At 36.5% G+C, this 11,678-nt stretch overlaps 1 long non-coding RNA gene and 1 other non-coding gene across 2 annotated transcripts; one reads left to right on the forward strand and one right to left on the reverse strand.

Moving 5' to 3' along the window:
• The first annotated feature begins 8,630 nt into the window (after positions 1–8,630).
• On the forward strand, positions 8,631–8,736 carry LOC120008298. The gene has a single exon (XR_005470425.1). It is a non-coding gene; the product is annotated as a small nucleolar RNA R71 (small nucleolar RNA).
• A 1,187-nt stretch (positions 8,737–9,923) lies between these two features.
• On the reverse strand, positions 9,924–11,377 carry LOC120008132. The gene is made up of 3 exons (XR_005470308.1): positions 11,241–11,377; positions 10,547–10,620; positions 9,924–10,230 (listed from the first exon to the last, which is right to left on the reverse strand). It is a non-coding gene; the product is annotated as an uncharacterized LOC120008132 (long non-coding RNA).
• Positions 11,378–11,678: the final 301 nt, after the last annotated feature.

Genomic DNA, 11,678 nt, shown 5'->3' on the forward strand with positions numbered 1-11,678 from the left:
TCACTCCACATCACACGTAAACATCTATTTCAGCTAGATCTACACCATGTGCAATATTTTCATATAAAAAACCAAACCATACGCGGTGGGCAGGACTATGGTTGTGCAAATGAGATCGTAAATCAGACCAAAACCGTTAACTGGACCGGTTTGGTTCAGTCAATTGACCGTATTTTGGTCAAACGATTTGAATAACCAAACCAAACCGTGATATTCGGATCGGTCCATGGTTTTGATTTTTCAAAATCACGGTTAACCTAATCGAACCACAAATATACAAAATAATAATTAAATATATAAAATTAGATATAATATTTCAAAATCATAGATTCATAATTCATATTATTATCAGTTATCTACGATTTTACTTATCAATTAATCTATATTTATGTTCTATTAAATTATTATCCTATTCTTTATTAAATTTTAACCTATTCTATAACATGAAACCCTAAAACAGAGAAATTGTCATTTCAAAATCGAATCAATTCAGATGAATTTCATTTGACATGAGTTGGGTTTCCATTTAGTATTTAGTTGGGCTTTTGTTGACCAACAAAGAGGCCTAATCTTGAGACCCATAACCATTAATCGAATCGACTATACCGGTTAACCGAAGTCATCGGTTTTGGTGATTATGGTTTGGTTTTGGATTCATAATATGTAAAACCGTTACTACCGATCTGATTAATGGTTTGACCCTAATGGTCCGGTTAACCAGACCGTGCACAACCGTAGGCAGGACTCCTGCGGTGGAAACAGGGGTTGGGGAATGCGACTTTACCCCCGCATTGCATAGATTTTTTTCTTTGCAGTTTGAACCTATGACTTCTAAGTAGCAATGAGTATGTTCAAAAAGTATATGCAAAATGTGTTGGTTCGTTATAAAGATCTATCGTCGAAGGAAAACATGAAGTCCAACATAAGTATGTTCAGAAACAGCCCTATAATAAGGCAAAGTTACAAAAACATTGAGGATTGAGAAACCAACCTTCTTCATTAGCAACAGCAACAGGAAGAAAAAAACATATTTATGTAACCATAAATGTTAAGAGTAAAACTTAATAGTCTTGACCCTAGTAATATTATAGTATAATACTTGAGCGGAAATGGCCACTCGAGTGGTGGAAAAATTAGCTTCTGGTCCCACAGCTCTGTTATGTTCCGCTCAATCTCTCTGGGGCACTTGAGTGGAATACTAGGTTGCTCGAGCGGTCATTTGTGCTCTAGCGAACCTATACGAAATTCAATTCCAATTCACTCCTTTATGACGCGATTTTCACTTCATAATTTCTTACGGGTTCTCCTACAATAAAAACACAAAGAAATCATGTACTATCAACCCAATTCCATCAAAAATACCAAGAACGAATATAGAAATATGCACAAAAGTGGGATCAAATATGTGCATATCAAATACCCCCACACTTATCTTTTGCTCGTCCTCGAGTAAATCAAGAGAGAAGAAAACAAAAAATAGGTTCTTATACTCCATTAATCTCATAAATTCATACCACCATAATCACATCCAAAAATAACTTAAACCTCAACTCAGAGACTTCAATAAAATCAAAATAAAAAACCGTCATATCCATCTCAAAATTCACATAAGTAGTCATCCATCACATACCACTTAGCTTCAACTTCAAACTGATGGATCGTACTTAACACAAGAGGGGGGGGGGTGAATTGTGTCCCCAAATTCCGATAGGAATCTCTTTTTATAATTTAAAAGGAAATCAATGTCAATTAACAATTAGCACACAAATTTGAACTCTAATGATTATCCTAATCAACATTCATTTCAATGCAAGATGTGATACAATATGGTGAATGATCAATTATCAAATAATCAAGAAATTGCAAAAACAGATTTTTTCAAACAACACACTGCGCACAGATTTTACAACTCAAATTTCACCTAGCAAATCAAGTCAGAATTCAATGAAATTTGGTATGCAGTATCACAACACCCTAATGAATACTATATCAAAAATTCAGATTAAAATTCAAAGTTTAGCTATGTGAACAGTGCACGGACAGACTAGTGGTTCAGAAAATTCTGCAATCAAAACACTTAATCAATCAACAAGCAAGCAATGCAATCAAGATAGTCCACACAGCAATTTATAGTAGTTCGGAGACTCTTCTCCTACATCTACTACCTAGGTTCACCAACCTAGGATTTTCCAACCTCCACTAAGGATGTGGTTTTCTCAAGAGCTCCACAAAACTCACAAGGGTTTTTAGGTCACCCTTAAAACTGAAGATTTCAAGATAATCTTCAAACTTTACAACCAAGGGTTTCAAGCACTCCCTTAAACTCAACCTCAACAAGGTTTTTGCCCAATGAAGGGACTTTTACAAGTGTTCGGTATAAATGGTTCACTCAAGGTTTGCACTAAGCAAATGGGGTTGAGGAACACTCAAGAATCACAATATCACCTCACGGGTTGGATAGAAAATGAAGAATAATGAGGATTTTCGAATCTGAAAATAAGAAGCCAAATAAGAAGCACTCCCTCTTTGCAAAAGCAAAATAGTGAGGAAGCCTTTAGAGTGGCTTGGGTAGAAGCTTGGATTCAATGGCACAAACTAGCTTGAAAGTTTTGAGAGCAAGAATTTCTTCAATGTAATTTTGGCTTCTCCAAGTTGGAATGAGGAAGAACCCCTCTTTATAATTTACCAAGCTCTTGTGATTTCCACCATTGGATCTTTTTCTATCTTCAAATCTCGACCTTCAATTACATGTGCAAATCTTGGCCATTGAATGAATAGATCATTAAATCTCAACCTTGCAATATGTAGCCGTTGCACTTGTATGATTTTCTAAGTCTAGCTTTCCAAGATTTGAGTTGTCATGTGCACTTGCAGCCATCTTTGACAATTTGATCAAACTTGCACCAAATCTTGACCTTGGTATCTCCAACAATTTTGTCATCTTTGATCATTTGATCAAATTTACACCAAATCTTGGCCTTGGTATCTCCAACGATTTCCTACAAAATGTGTAGCAACTTGCAGCTATCTTTGACTCCAAAAATCAAGTAAGATCTTCTTTTAAGTCAAAAGTTTCAAGCAAGAATATGGTCTTATGCACAACCATTGGATTCACCTTTTAAATGGTCATCTTAACCCTTCAAGTCTTGTTGTAATCTGATCCATTCATAATTCAAAACAATTCAATCTCAGCCATAGATTAGTGTACCGTTGGAGCTTGTAGTCTTCAAGAATATCTTCATAATCTAAGTCTTGTCTAGTTGTAAAATATACTTTCTCATCTCTTACAAATTTCAACCATTGCATTTGTCCTTTAGCTTCATCAATTTTCTTCTCACAAAAATCTTATCATTGACCTCAATAAAGGAAGCATGTGCAAGATCTTGTTTGATGAAGATAAGAGATCCTTCACATGACCAAACATGTCCCTCCAATCTTGACTTCAAACTCTGAATTTGGCAGCACCAATATATCCATATTATACAGCTCCAAGGCTAATTCCAAACATCAATCAAAATGCCTTAGTGGAAGGTTGATGAACATAGGTTTTTCTTGGTTTTCTAGAGATCCAAGCTCATACTTGAAAACCGGACTTCAATTCACTTGAGCAAACTGAATTCTGAGTGATATAACATCCTCATGATGATTAACCTACAAAGAAATAGGAGGTAGAACTCCCCAATTGCATGTAAGCTCAAAGAGCTTCATATAGAGCGCATAGGTTAATTACATTAGAAAAACAACCCAGAAAATTCGTATTACTGCATGATAAATCATTTTATATATATTAGAATGTCCACATAAAATTTCATAACAATCGGAAATCGTTTGGTCACTCAACCAAGCAATTTGATCACTAATAGTGAAACCGATAAATTCTAAGTGTAAATTCAAAGTCATTTTGCAAACTCAGTGTAAATGACCTTTTCTCTTGAACTTTACTAAATCAAATATGTTCATAGTGATGAAACTAAGATGCACACGAAATTTCATTTAAATCGGAGTTCATTTGGTTCACTACGTTCACAAAGAACACATATGCACAAAATTAGGTAAAACCTAGTTTTGGCGGAATTTAAGCATATGACCAAATATATATGTGATGCACTTAATTTCTCATGATTATAGTCCTAGAACATATATTAAACCTTCATGTGCATGTGGTTCAAGTTTCAAGTAATTTGGACCTAAGTAAGATAAATTATGATCATTAGAAGATTAATACCCTAACTTAGTCCTTGTATATTTATTTTCAAAACTTAATTTCCAGCACTATCTCAAAAATATATAGATACCAAATTCACATAGAGATATGCATAAGCCTTCATTTGTATATGCACAATTAAGATATTAAACAATTAACCAAATAACCATTTAAGCATGTTTTCTAGCATTTTAGGATATGTTCAAGTAAAGCATGCTCACACACATTTTAGTATACAATCATACACAATCATCAAAAACACAATGTTGACTAGACACTAAGTCCTGGTCCAACAATCTCTTCATATTCCATTCGTATAAATATTCAAAAGTAAGAATCATCATAAACCAATATCTTTCTCAAGAAATCTTCAAGGATGGATACTCCTAACTCTCCACCTGTAAAAAGATCTAGAATTGATGAAGGTTCTACTTCTAAAGAAGAAGAAGGTGGAGGTGATCCCAGATTCAACCTCTCCCCTATAAGGGAAGACGTATACGAGGACGATCCCCAGAAAACTATCGAATCTCTACAAGAAGCTTTGAGGGAAACCAAAAGGAGACTTAAAAAAGCAACTGACAAAGTTCAAGACTACAAAAGGCAACTTATGGTTTCAAGGTATGCCATACAAGGTGTTCGATATATGTCATGGGGCAGACAAGCAAGTACTCATGACCCAGATAAATTGCACGAAGCAATCACTGAGATCACAGTACAACTTGGATCTGTTGCAGATGGAATAGACAGTGTTCTTTATACCCTAGAATAAAATCTTTGTCCAACACAAACCTCACAGATAATTCGAATTCACACCAAAGTTCGTTAAGTACTCTCAAAAGAAGCGTATGTGGGCGGAATAATGTAAGAAGATAACAACATCCCACATACAAGTCAAGAAGAACGTTATGAAAGAAATAAAAATTAGATCTCGTCAATGGATATCACTTACCAAGAATCGTGAACAATATTTCCAATCAAACCAAGTCATTCTTAAGATCAAGTAGGACTTTTTAAGCTTGTAACGTAAGGCTTAAGGTATTGCGTAGGTAAAGGCAAAGATAAGGAGAACATAACATTCAATGGAACCATCGAAGTTTACATATAGCAATCCAAACCCTTCCCCAAATATTTAATTCCCAACCAATTTACAATGCACCAACACTTTTCAATTCTTAGATGCTCATCACCATACATTACAACATACGAGCAAAACAATGATGATTTTTTTTTCTTCCAACGCATGCTCTTAATTTATTTTTTTTCATTGATTCATGCCTTGTTTTTTCTTTTTCTTGTCCGAAATTCTGCACTTTTTTTTTTATCTCTGCATTTTTTTTGTTTTCTTGCACCACTCTACACTTAACTCCCTTTTTCATAACCCAACACAATTTCCATGAAACCCATCAAAGCACATCAAACAATCAACTCTCGTTCAACTCAATGGTTCTCAAAAGGAAATAGGAAATTCAGTTTTCATTTATCAAAAGAACCTCAAATTAAATAGGGTAAAATTGATTGGCCATGAACAAAAAGGTTTGTGTTTAGGCTCAAAGAGGGTACTAGCGATAAATATATGTAAGGGTAGGCTGGAAAGATAAACAAATGAATCAAAGAAGGCTTACTTTCAACTCTCATGAACAACATGATCATCATAAGAACAATTCATCAAGATACAAATTCACAAAGATGTATTCTTGGCAAGTGATCAAAACAAGAAATATGAGATCTATTTCAAAGAAATATTAAGCACGAAAGAAATCATGGAGTACAAACAAAATCCCTCATAATAAGTCGATTGGCTCAAAATCTCACGGGGTATAAGTCTCCACAATTTGTATGTGATGAACGACACCATGCAATTTTTTGACTTCACATGCAAGTTCATGATTCACGACATATTTAATCTCCAAATCAATTTCAAGCAAACCATCTTTAGAGTAATTAAGTGGCACAAATTAATATCAACATTGTAAAGGAGCATTGAACCCAAAACTCACAACAAAGACTCTAACTAATCCTAACAGCCCATTGTCGTAGAGAATCACGATGGTATTTAGTGCATACCACAAGCCTTTAAACCACTAGGTGTCCCTAGTGGGCGAGTTATAGTCTCGCGAGGGCTTACCAGGACGATACCTACAAACATCACAATTTTTTTTTATTTTTTTTTTTTTGAAAATAAAGAACGAGGCCCCACCCCCCACACTTGAATCATGCAATGTCCTCAGTGCAAAGAATAAAAAAGACACATGCTGAGTTAGGGTAACACAACCTGAAAAAGAAGCCATTCGGGAAGGAATTCCCGCATAAACTTCAGCATTGCACAGTAGTCATAAAATTATCAATTTCTCCTTCATCTGAGCTTCGATTCACGAACCATAAAATTCTGCAGAAACTAGACATCCGTAGCTTCCTGCACATATATGGATTACATTCTGGTTCGTCCTGAGCTGCTCCCAGAATTTTTTTTTCAATCCAGCGCTTTGGCACAACTTTTTCTTTCTACAAATAGCAATTCAATTCAGTCTGGGATGAGTGCTCTTCTATAATGAACTAAACTAATATACAATAAAAGGAACGAATTTACCCGGTGGGTTGCCTCCCACCAAGCGCTTTATTTAACATCTAGGCGAGACATAGCTCTTCAAGTAGCTAAATTAGTGAACTTGGAAGCCCACTTTCAGTTCATTGGGTTGTAGCAATCGCCTTCCTCTAGCTACACCCACTTCAACATCCAAAGCATTACTTCTGGCTCTCATAGCTACACGAGCAATTGGGTCCTCAAGAAAATCGGAATATCCCTTTTCCCTTTTTCTGAAAATCACTTGTTGGAGAATATTATTATGGGGTTGTCTCACAATGGAGGGGAATAACTTGTTAATGGATAAAGGAAAGGACTCAAAGGCGGGAGTATGCTTACCTCTCTCATATGGCATGACTCTTGGTAGATTCACAGACTCAATCTCAGTCAGATGCCATCCTTTTTCTATAATTTCATCTTTAATAGTAAGCACATTCTCCATCGATTTCTCACCTTGTGTTGCCTTGGGCTTGAAAGTCACTGTTTCTTCATTATTTGTCATTGTCAGCATGCTTTCATACACATTAATTGTCATCCTTGCAGTCTTCATGAATGGTCGGCCCAAAATCAGTGGAAGCTCTTCTCCATGACCATGGCAATCCTGCATATCAAGTACTAGAAAGTCAGCTAGAAAAATTAGTCCACGTACCTCAACGAAAATGTCTTCTAGTACTCCCTTAGGATATTGAATAGATCGATAAGCCAATTGGTTGCCCACGGAGGTCTTTTTGACCACCCCTACATTCAAAGATTCAAAGATAGAAAGAGACATTAGATTAATTGATGCACCTAAATCCAATAAAACATGTTCAAAATTTTTATTGGCTATGCAACAAGGTATAGTGAAACTCCCTGGATCTTTAAGCTTTGGCGGCGACTTCTTTTGTGATATGGCACCACACTCTCCAGTCAGTTTCACCGCCTTATCCTCATCCAACTCGTTCTTTTCTTGGACAATAGAAGGTTTCACATTTGTCTTTGGGGTTGTCTTTTATAATGACTGCACTTCTTTATTTCTCCTAAGACGCCCCGAAAAAGAGATTGGAAGAACATAAGGTTTCCCAGGGGGAGCATGTTTGTGGGGGTCAGACCGACCATTCATGACCGCACATCGCTGCTGTTCTTGTGCTCTGTATGTGACAATCCTGTTCGATATTACTGACATTTTCACATTATAATCAACAGCTTTTTACTCTCCAAAATCTGTAGCAACTCGACTTTGCTGCTCATCACAAACTACAATTGTCATGGCTTGCTCTCTATTGTTCGGATTGATCTCAATTTGACTTGGAAATTTTCCAGCCTCCCTTTGACTCAATGCCTCTGCGAGTTGACCCACCTAAGCTTCCAATTTCTGTTGACTGATAGCCAACTGTCGCACCATGTCCTCCAATGTGGTGGTAGGTGGATTGGCTTGATTTTGAGTGCTCTTCCAGGAAAAGTTGGGATGTGTCCTGAAACCTGGATTATAGGAGTTAGAGTAAGGATCAAACATTGGATTCCGATTATAGGAGTTCATCGTATTTGCTTGCTCTTGCACAAACTCCAGGAAATCCACTCCTTGAGTAGTATGCGCATTCACTGCTAGAAGCATGTCCAACTTGGTAGAGATGGCATCAACCTGCGATTTTGGTGCAAAAGAATCAAAACTGGAAATTTCATACATACTTGCTCGCTTACCTCTTAATTCCGAATGTTGTGTCTCAATAGCAAGATTGTCAAATAAAGTTTGATATTCGGTTGGAGTCATATTCCTAATTGATCCCGCTGCATAATTATTGACTGCAACTTTGCTAGGAACTGTCAGTGCCTTGTAGAAAATACGCATCAACACTAAGATAGGCAAAGCATGATGAGGGCATTGATTCAATAAATTATTAAACCTTTCCCATGCCTCAGAAAAAGACTCATCTAATTATTGCTCAAACTGCATGATCTTGTCCCTTAGTGCGTCAGTTTTCTGAGTTGAGAAAAATTTCTCCAAGAACTTGTTTTTAATCTCCGTCCACCTTAGGAGTGATCCAGACCGCAGACTATTAAGCCACATCTTTGCCTTGTCCTTCATTGTGTATGGGAAGATCTTCATCCTTAGACGTTCCTCAGTGACCCCTGTAGTCAAAGACATTCTAGAAACTATGTTAAAAATTTCACTAATGTGAATAGGTGGATCCTCCGAACTTAGATCATGAAAAGAAGGCATCATATTGAAGTGAATGGTCTCAAGCTCGTAGTTTCTAACTATTGTTGGAAGTACGATTCAAGATGGGGATTCCAAAATGGTGGGGATGTCAAGATCACCCATCGTCTCAGCTTGCACAACCACCGCCATTGCTTACTACCTGAAAAACAAAAAATTAAAAACTAAAAGAAAACGAAAGCTAAGTATACAATTAAATTAAAACTAGTCCCCTGCAACAGCGCCAAAAACTTGATGTAATAATTCCCGCAAGTACACAAGAGTCTATGAATAGCACAGTGTATGCAAGTACGAGGTCGATCCCATGAAGACTAGTTAATCTAATTAATGTACCTAACTTGATGAATGATCGAGAAAAGGTAATGAATGAGAATATGTATGATGTAATTAAACTACACTAACACAAGAATTAAAATTCAGATTTTTGTGATATCAATATGAGAAGAACACCAGGGCAATGATTTCACCTAACAATCCTATCACAAACATTCAATTAACAAACTTACAATTATGGTTCCAATTCAAGGGTTGATTCTTTCTAAAATATGTTGATTCGTTCGTTCGCGGTGCCAACAAATATTATTAACAATGGATTAATCCTGTTCGGTTCGCAGTCATTAACCCAAAGCAATCACTCATTACAGATCTAAAGAACTATAACAACCAATCAATCCCCTAAACCTTGTTCATGGCAATCAATAATTGATTTCTTTAATTTCGGTTCTACTAAGATATGTGAATTCGGTTCCTTAGTCCTAGCTAGATGAGCCTAATTGAGCATTCAATTGGTGATCAAGCTATCAAATAAATAATAGACTATAAGCATGACAATTAAAGACAAGAATCTGGTCCCGTGGCTCTGTTATGCTCTACTAGATCTCTCTGGGGCGCTTGAGCGGAATACTAGGCCGCTCGAGCTGTCATTTGTGCTTGAGTGGTCCTACTAGATACTCTTGGTGCATGTGAAGCTCTTGGTGCTTGAGAAGATCTTGTTGAAGGTCTTGGTGGCTAAAAACCTCTATGTGCTGATGGAGGTGCTGCTACCTGTACAGACGATCTAGTTATTAAAAATGTTGATGGTATTAATCCACATGATGTCTGTGAAGATGATTGTGAAGCTTGTATTGGTTATTTGACACTAACTAGTGACCTAGCAGATGTGGAACCTCTTCCCACACTATTATCACGTACATTCATCTGATTTGGTGTTGTAGTAGTTGAAGTATCCCTGGCTCCTCTTCTCTTCACCTACAATATGTAAGTTCACAATGTTGTGTTCAATTGGTTGAGAAATTTCCGATATTGTCTTATCACTTTTCGTAGGGTATGCCCCTCTATTTTGTACATCTTTTTTTATTAACACATTTCTTGTTTACCAAAAAAAATAAGCTTACATAAATCCAACCATCATGTATAATTATAAATTTGAAAAGGATGTAAAGTATTCTGGAACTTAAAGGTAGTTTGTCAATTGTTGTTTTCCTGATAATAATAATAGGTGGCCTAGCCGATCATGTGGATATTCTTCCCATATTGTTCTCATGATCTACACTCCTATACTTACTCTTTGTAGTCGTAGTTGCAGTTGTAGGTCTCCTTCCTACTTTTGTCATCAGTTGTTCCCTCCTCATGTGTCCCCTGCATCATCTGAAATTGCGACCTAATTGTTTATAATTGATACATCTCAGTTGTCCACCTCTACTAGTAACCTTATAAGCTTGTGATGTTGGTCCTATCTCTCCTTGTTACTTTCTTAGGCCTACCAAGTCTTGACTCTTGAATGATAATTAATGATTTTCCTTTTTGACCTCAAAAGTCAAAAATCAACTTTAGGGGTGGACTTGAGAAGAAGGGCATGGAGAATTAAACCACCGACATGAAAATGGACCGACTTAACTACAAAGCAAATGAATCCCACAAATTTTTTAAAATTATTATTTCATTCAAGATATGACCATTAAATATATTTGATATAATAAATCCCACAGACATGTGAGTCTAACATCCCATATGCACCAGTCAATTACATGAACTTTACCCCATGAAGATGGCTCTAAAAAATTTGAGGACATGAGAGTTCAACCTAGAAATTAAGAGCAAGTATTAAGCAATGAATGTCGAGACATGATTAGACACGAGGTTTCAAATTCATTCTATCAGAGATCTACATGTAAGAACTTTAGCTAGATCAAATACAAGAACTTAAACCACAAATTGAAAGCATGATCAACACTCAAAAACTGTGAAAGACTACGTACTAGTTTCAGCCATGTGTTTGTTCTTGATCAACAACCTACAAAACCAGAGAACAAAAATAGTGGGTGGTCTTCCTCACCTTCTCTAGACCTCGGGCACAATGAGTTCAATGGAAGTGCTAGAGTGGTGAGGAGACCTACCCCATATATATATCACTTTATTATGGCCCCCTCATCATGAGCCATAGTGGGCCTACACTTTAATTTGCTCAAAATCTGTACGTAAGTACATAGTATCAATGAGGTGTGTTTATACCCCATAACTTTAAGAATCACATTAAATTGAGCATACCACATTATCTCAATAACTATAGCCTTTGGTCTATTTTATAAAATCAAAATCACAATTAAAGCAAGCCGACTTTATAGTTGAAATGATTCCAACATTACATTCATGATTAACCTATCTGCATGTTTGGTGAGGCGGCACCCACAGCGGAA

Source organism: Tripterygium wilfordii, chromosome 10, assembly GCF_013401445.1.
Source record: "Tripterygium wilfordii isolate XIE 37 chromosome 10, ASM1340144v1, whole genome shotgun sequence".
In the NCBI taxonomy this organism is placed as follows: domain Eukaryota; kingdom Viridiplantae; phylum Streptophyta; class Magnoliopsida; order Celastrales; family Celastraceae; genus Tripterygium; species Tripterygium wilfordii.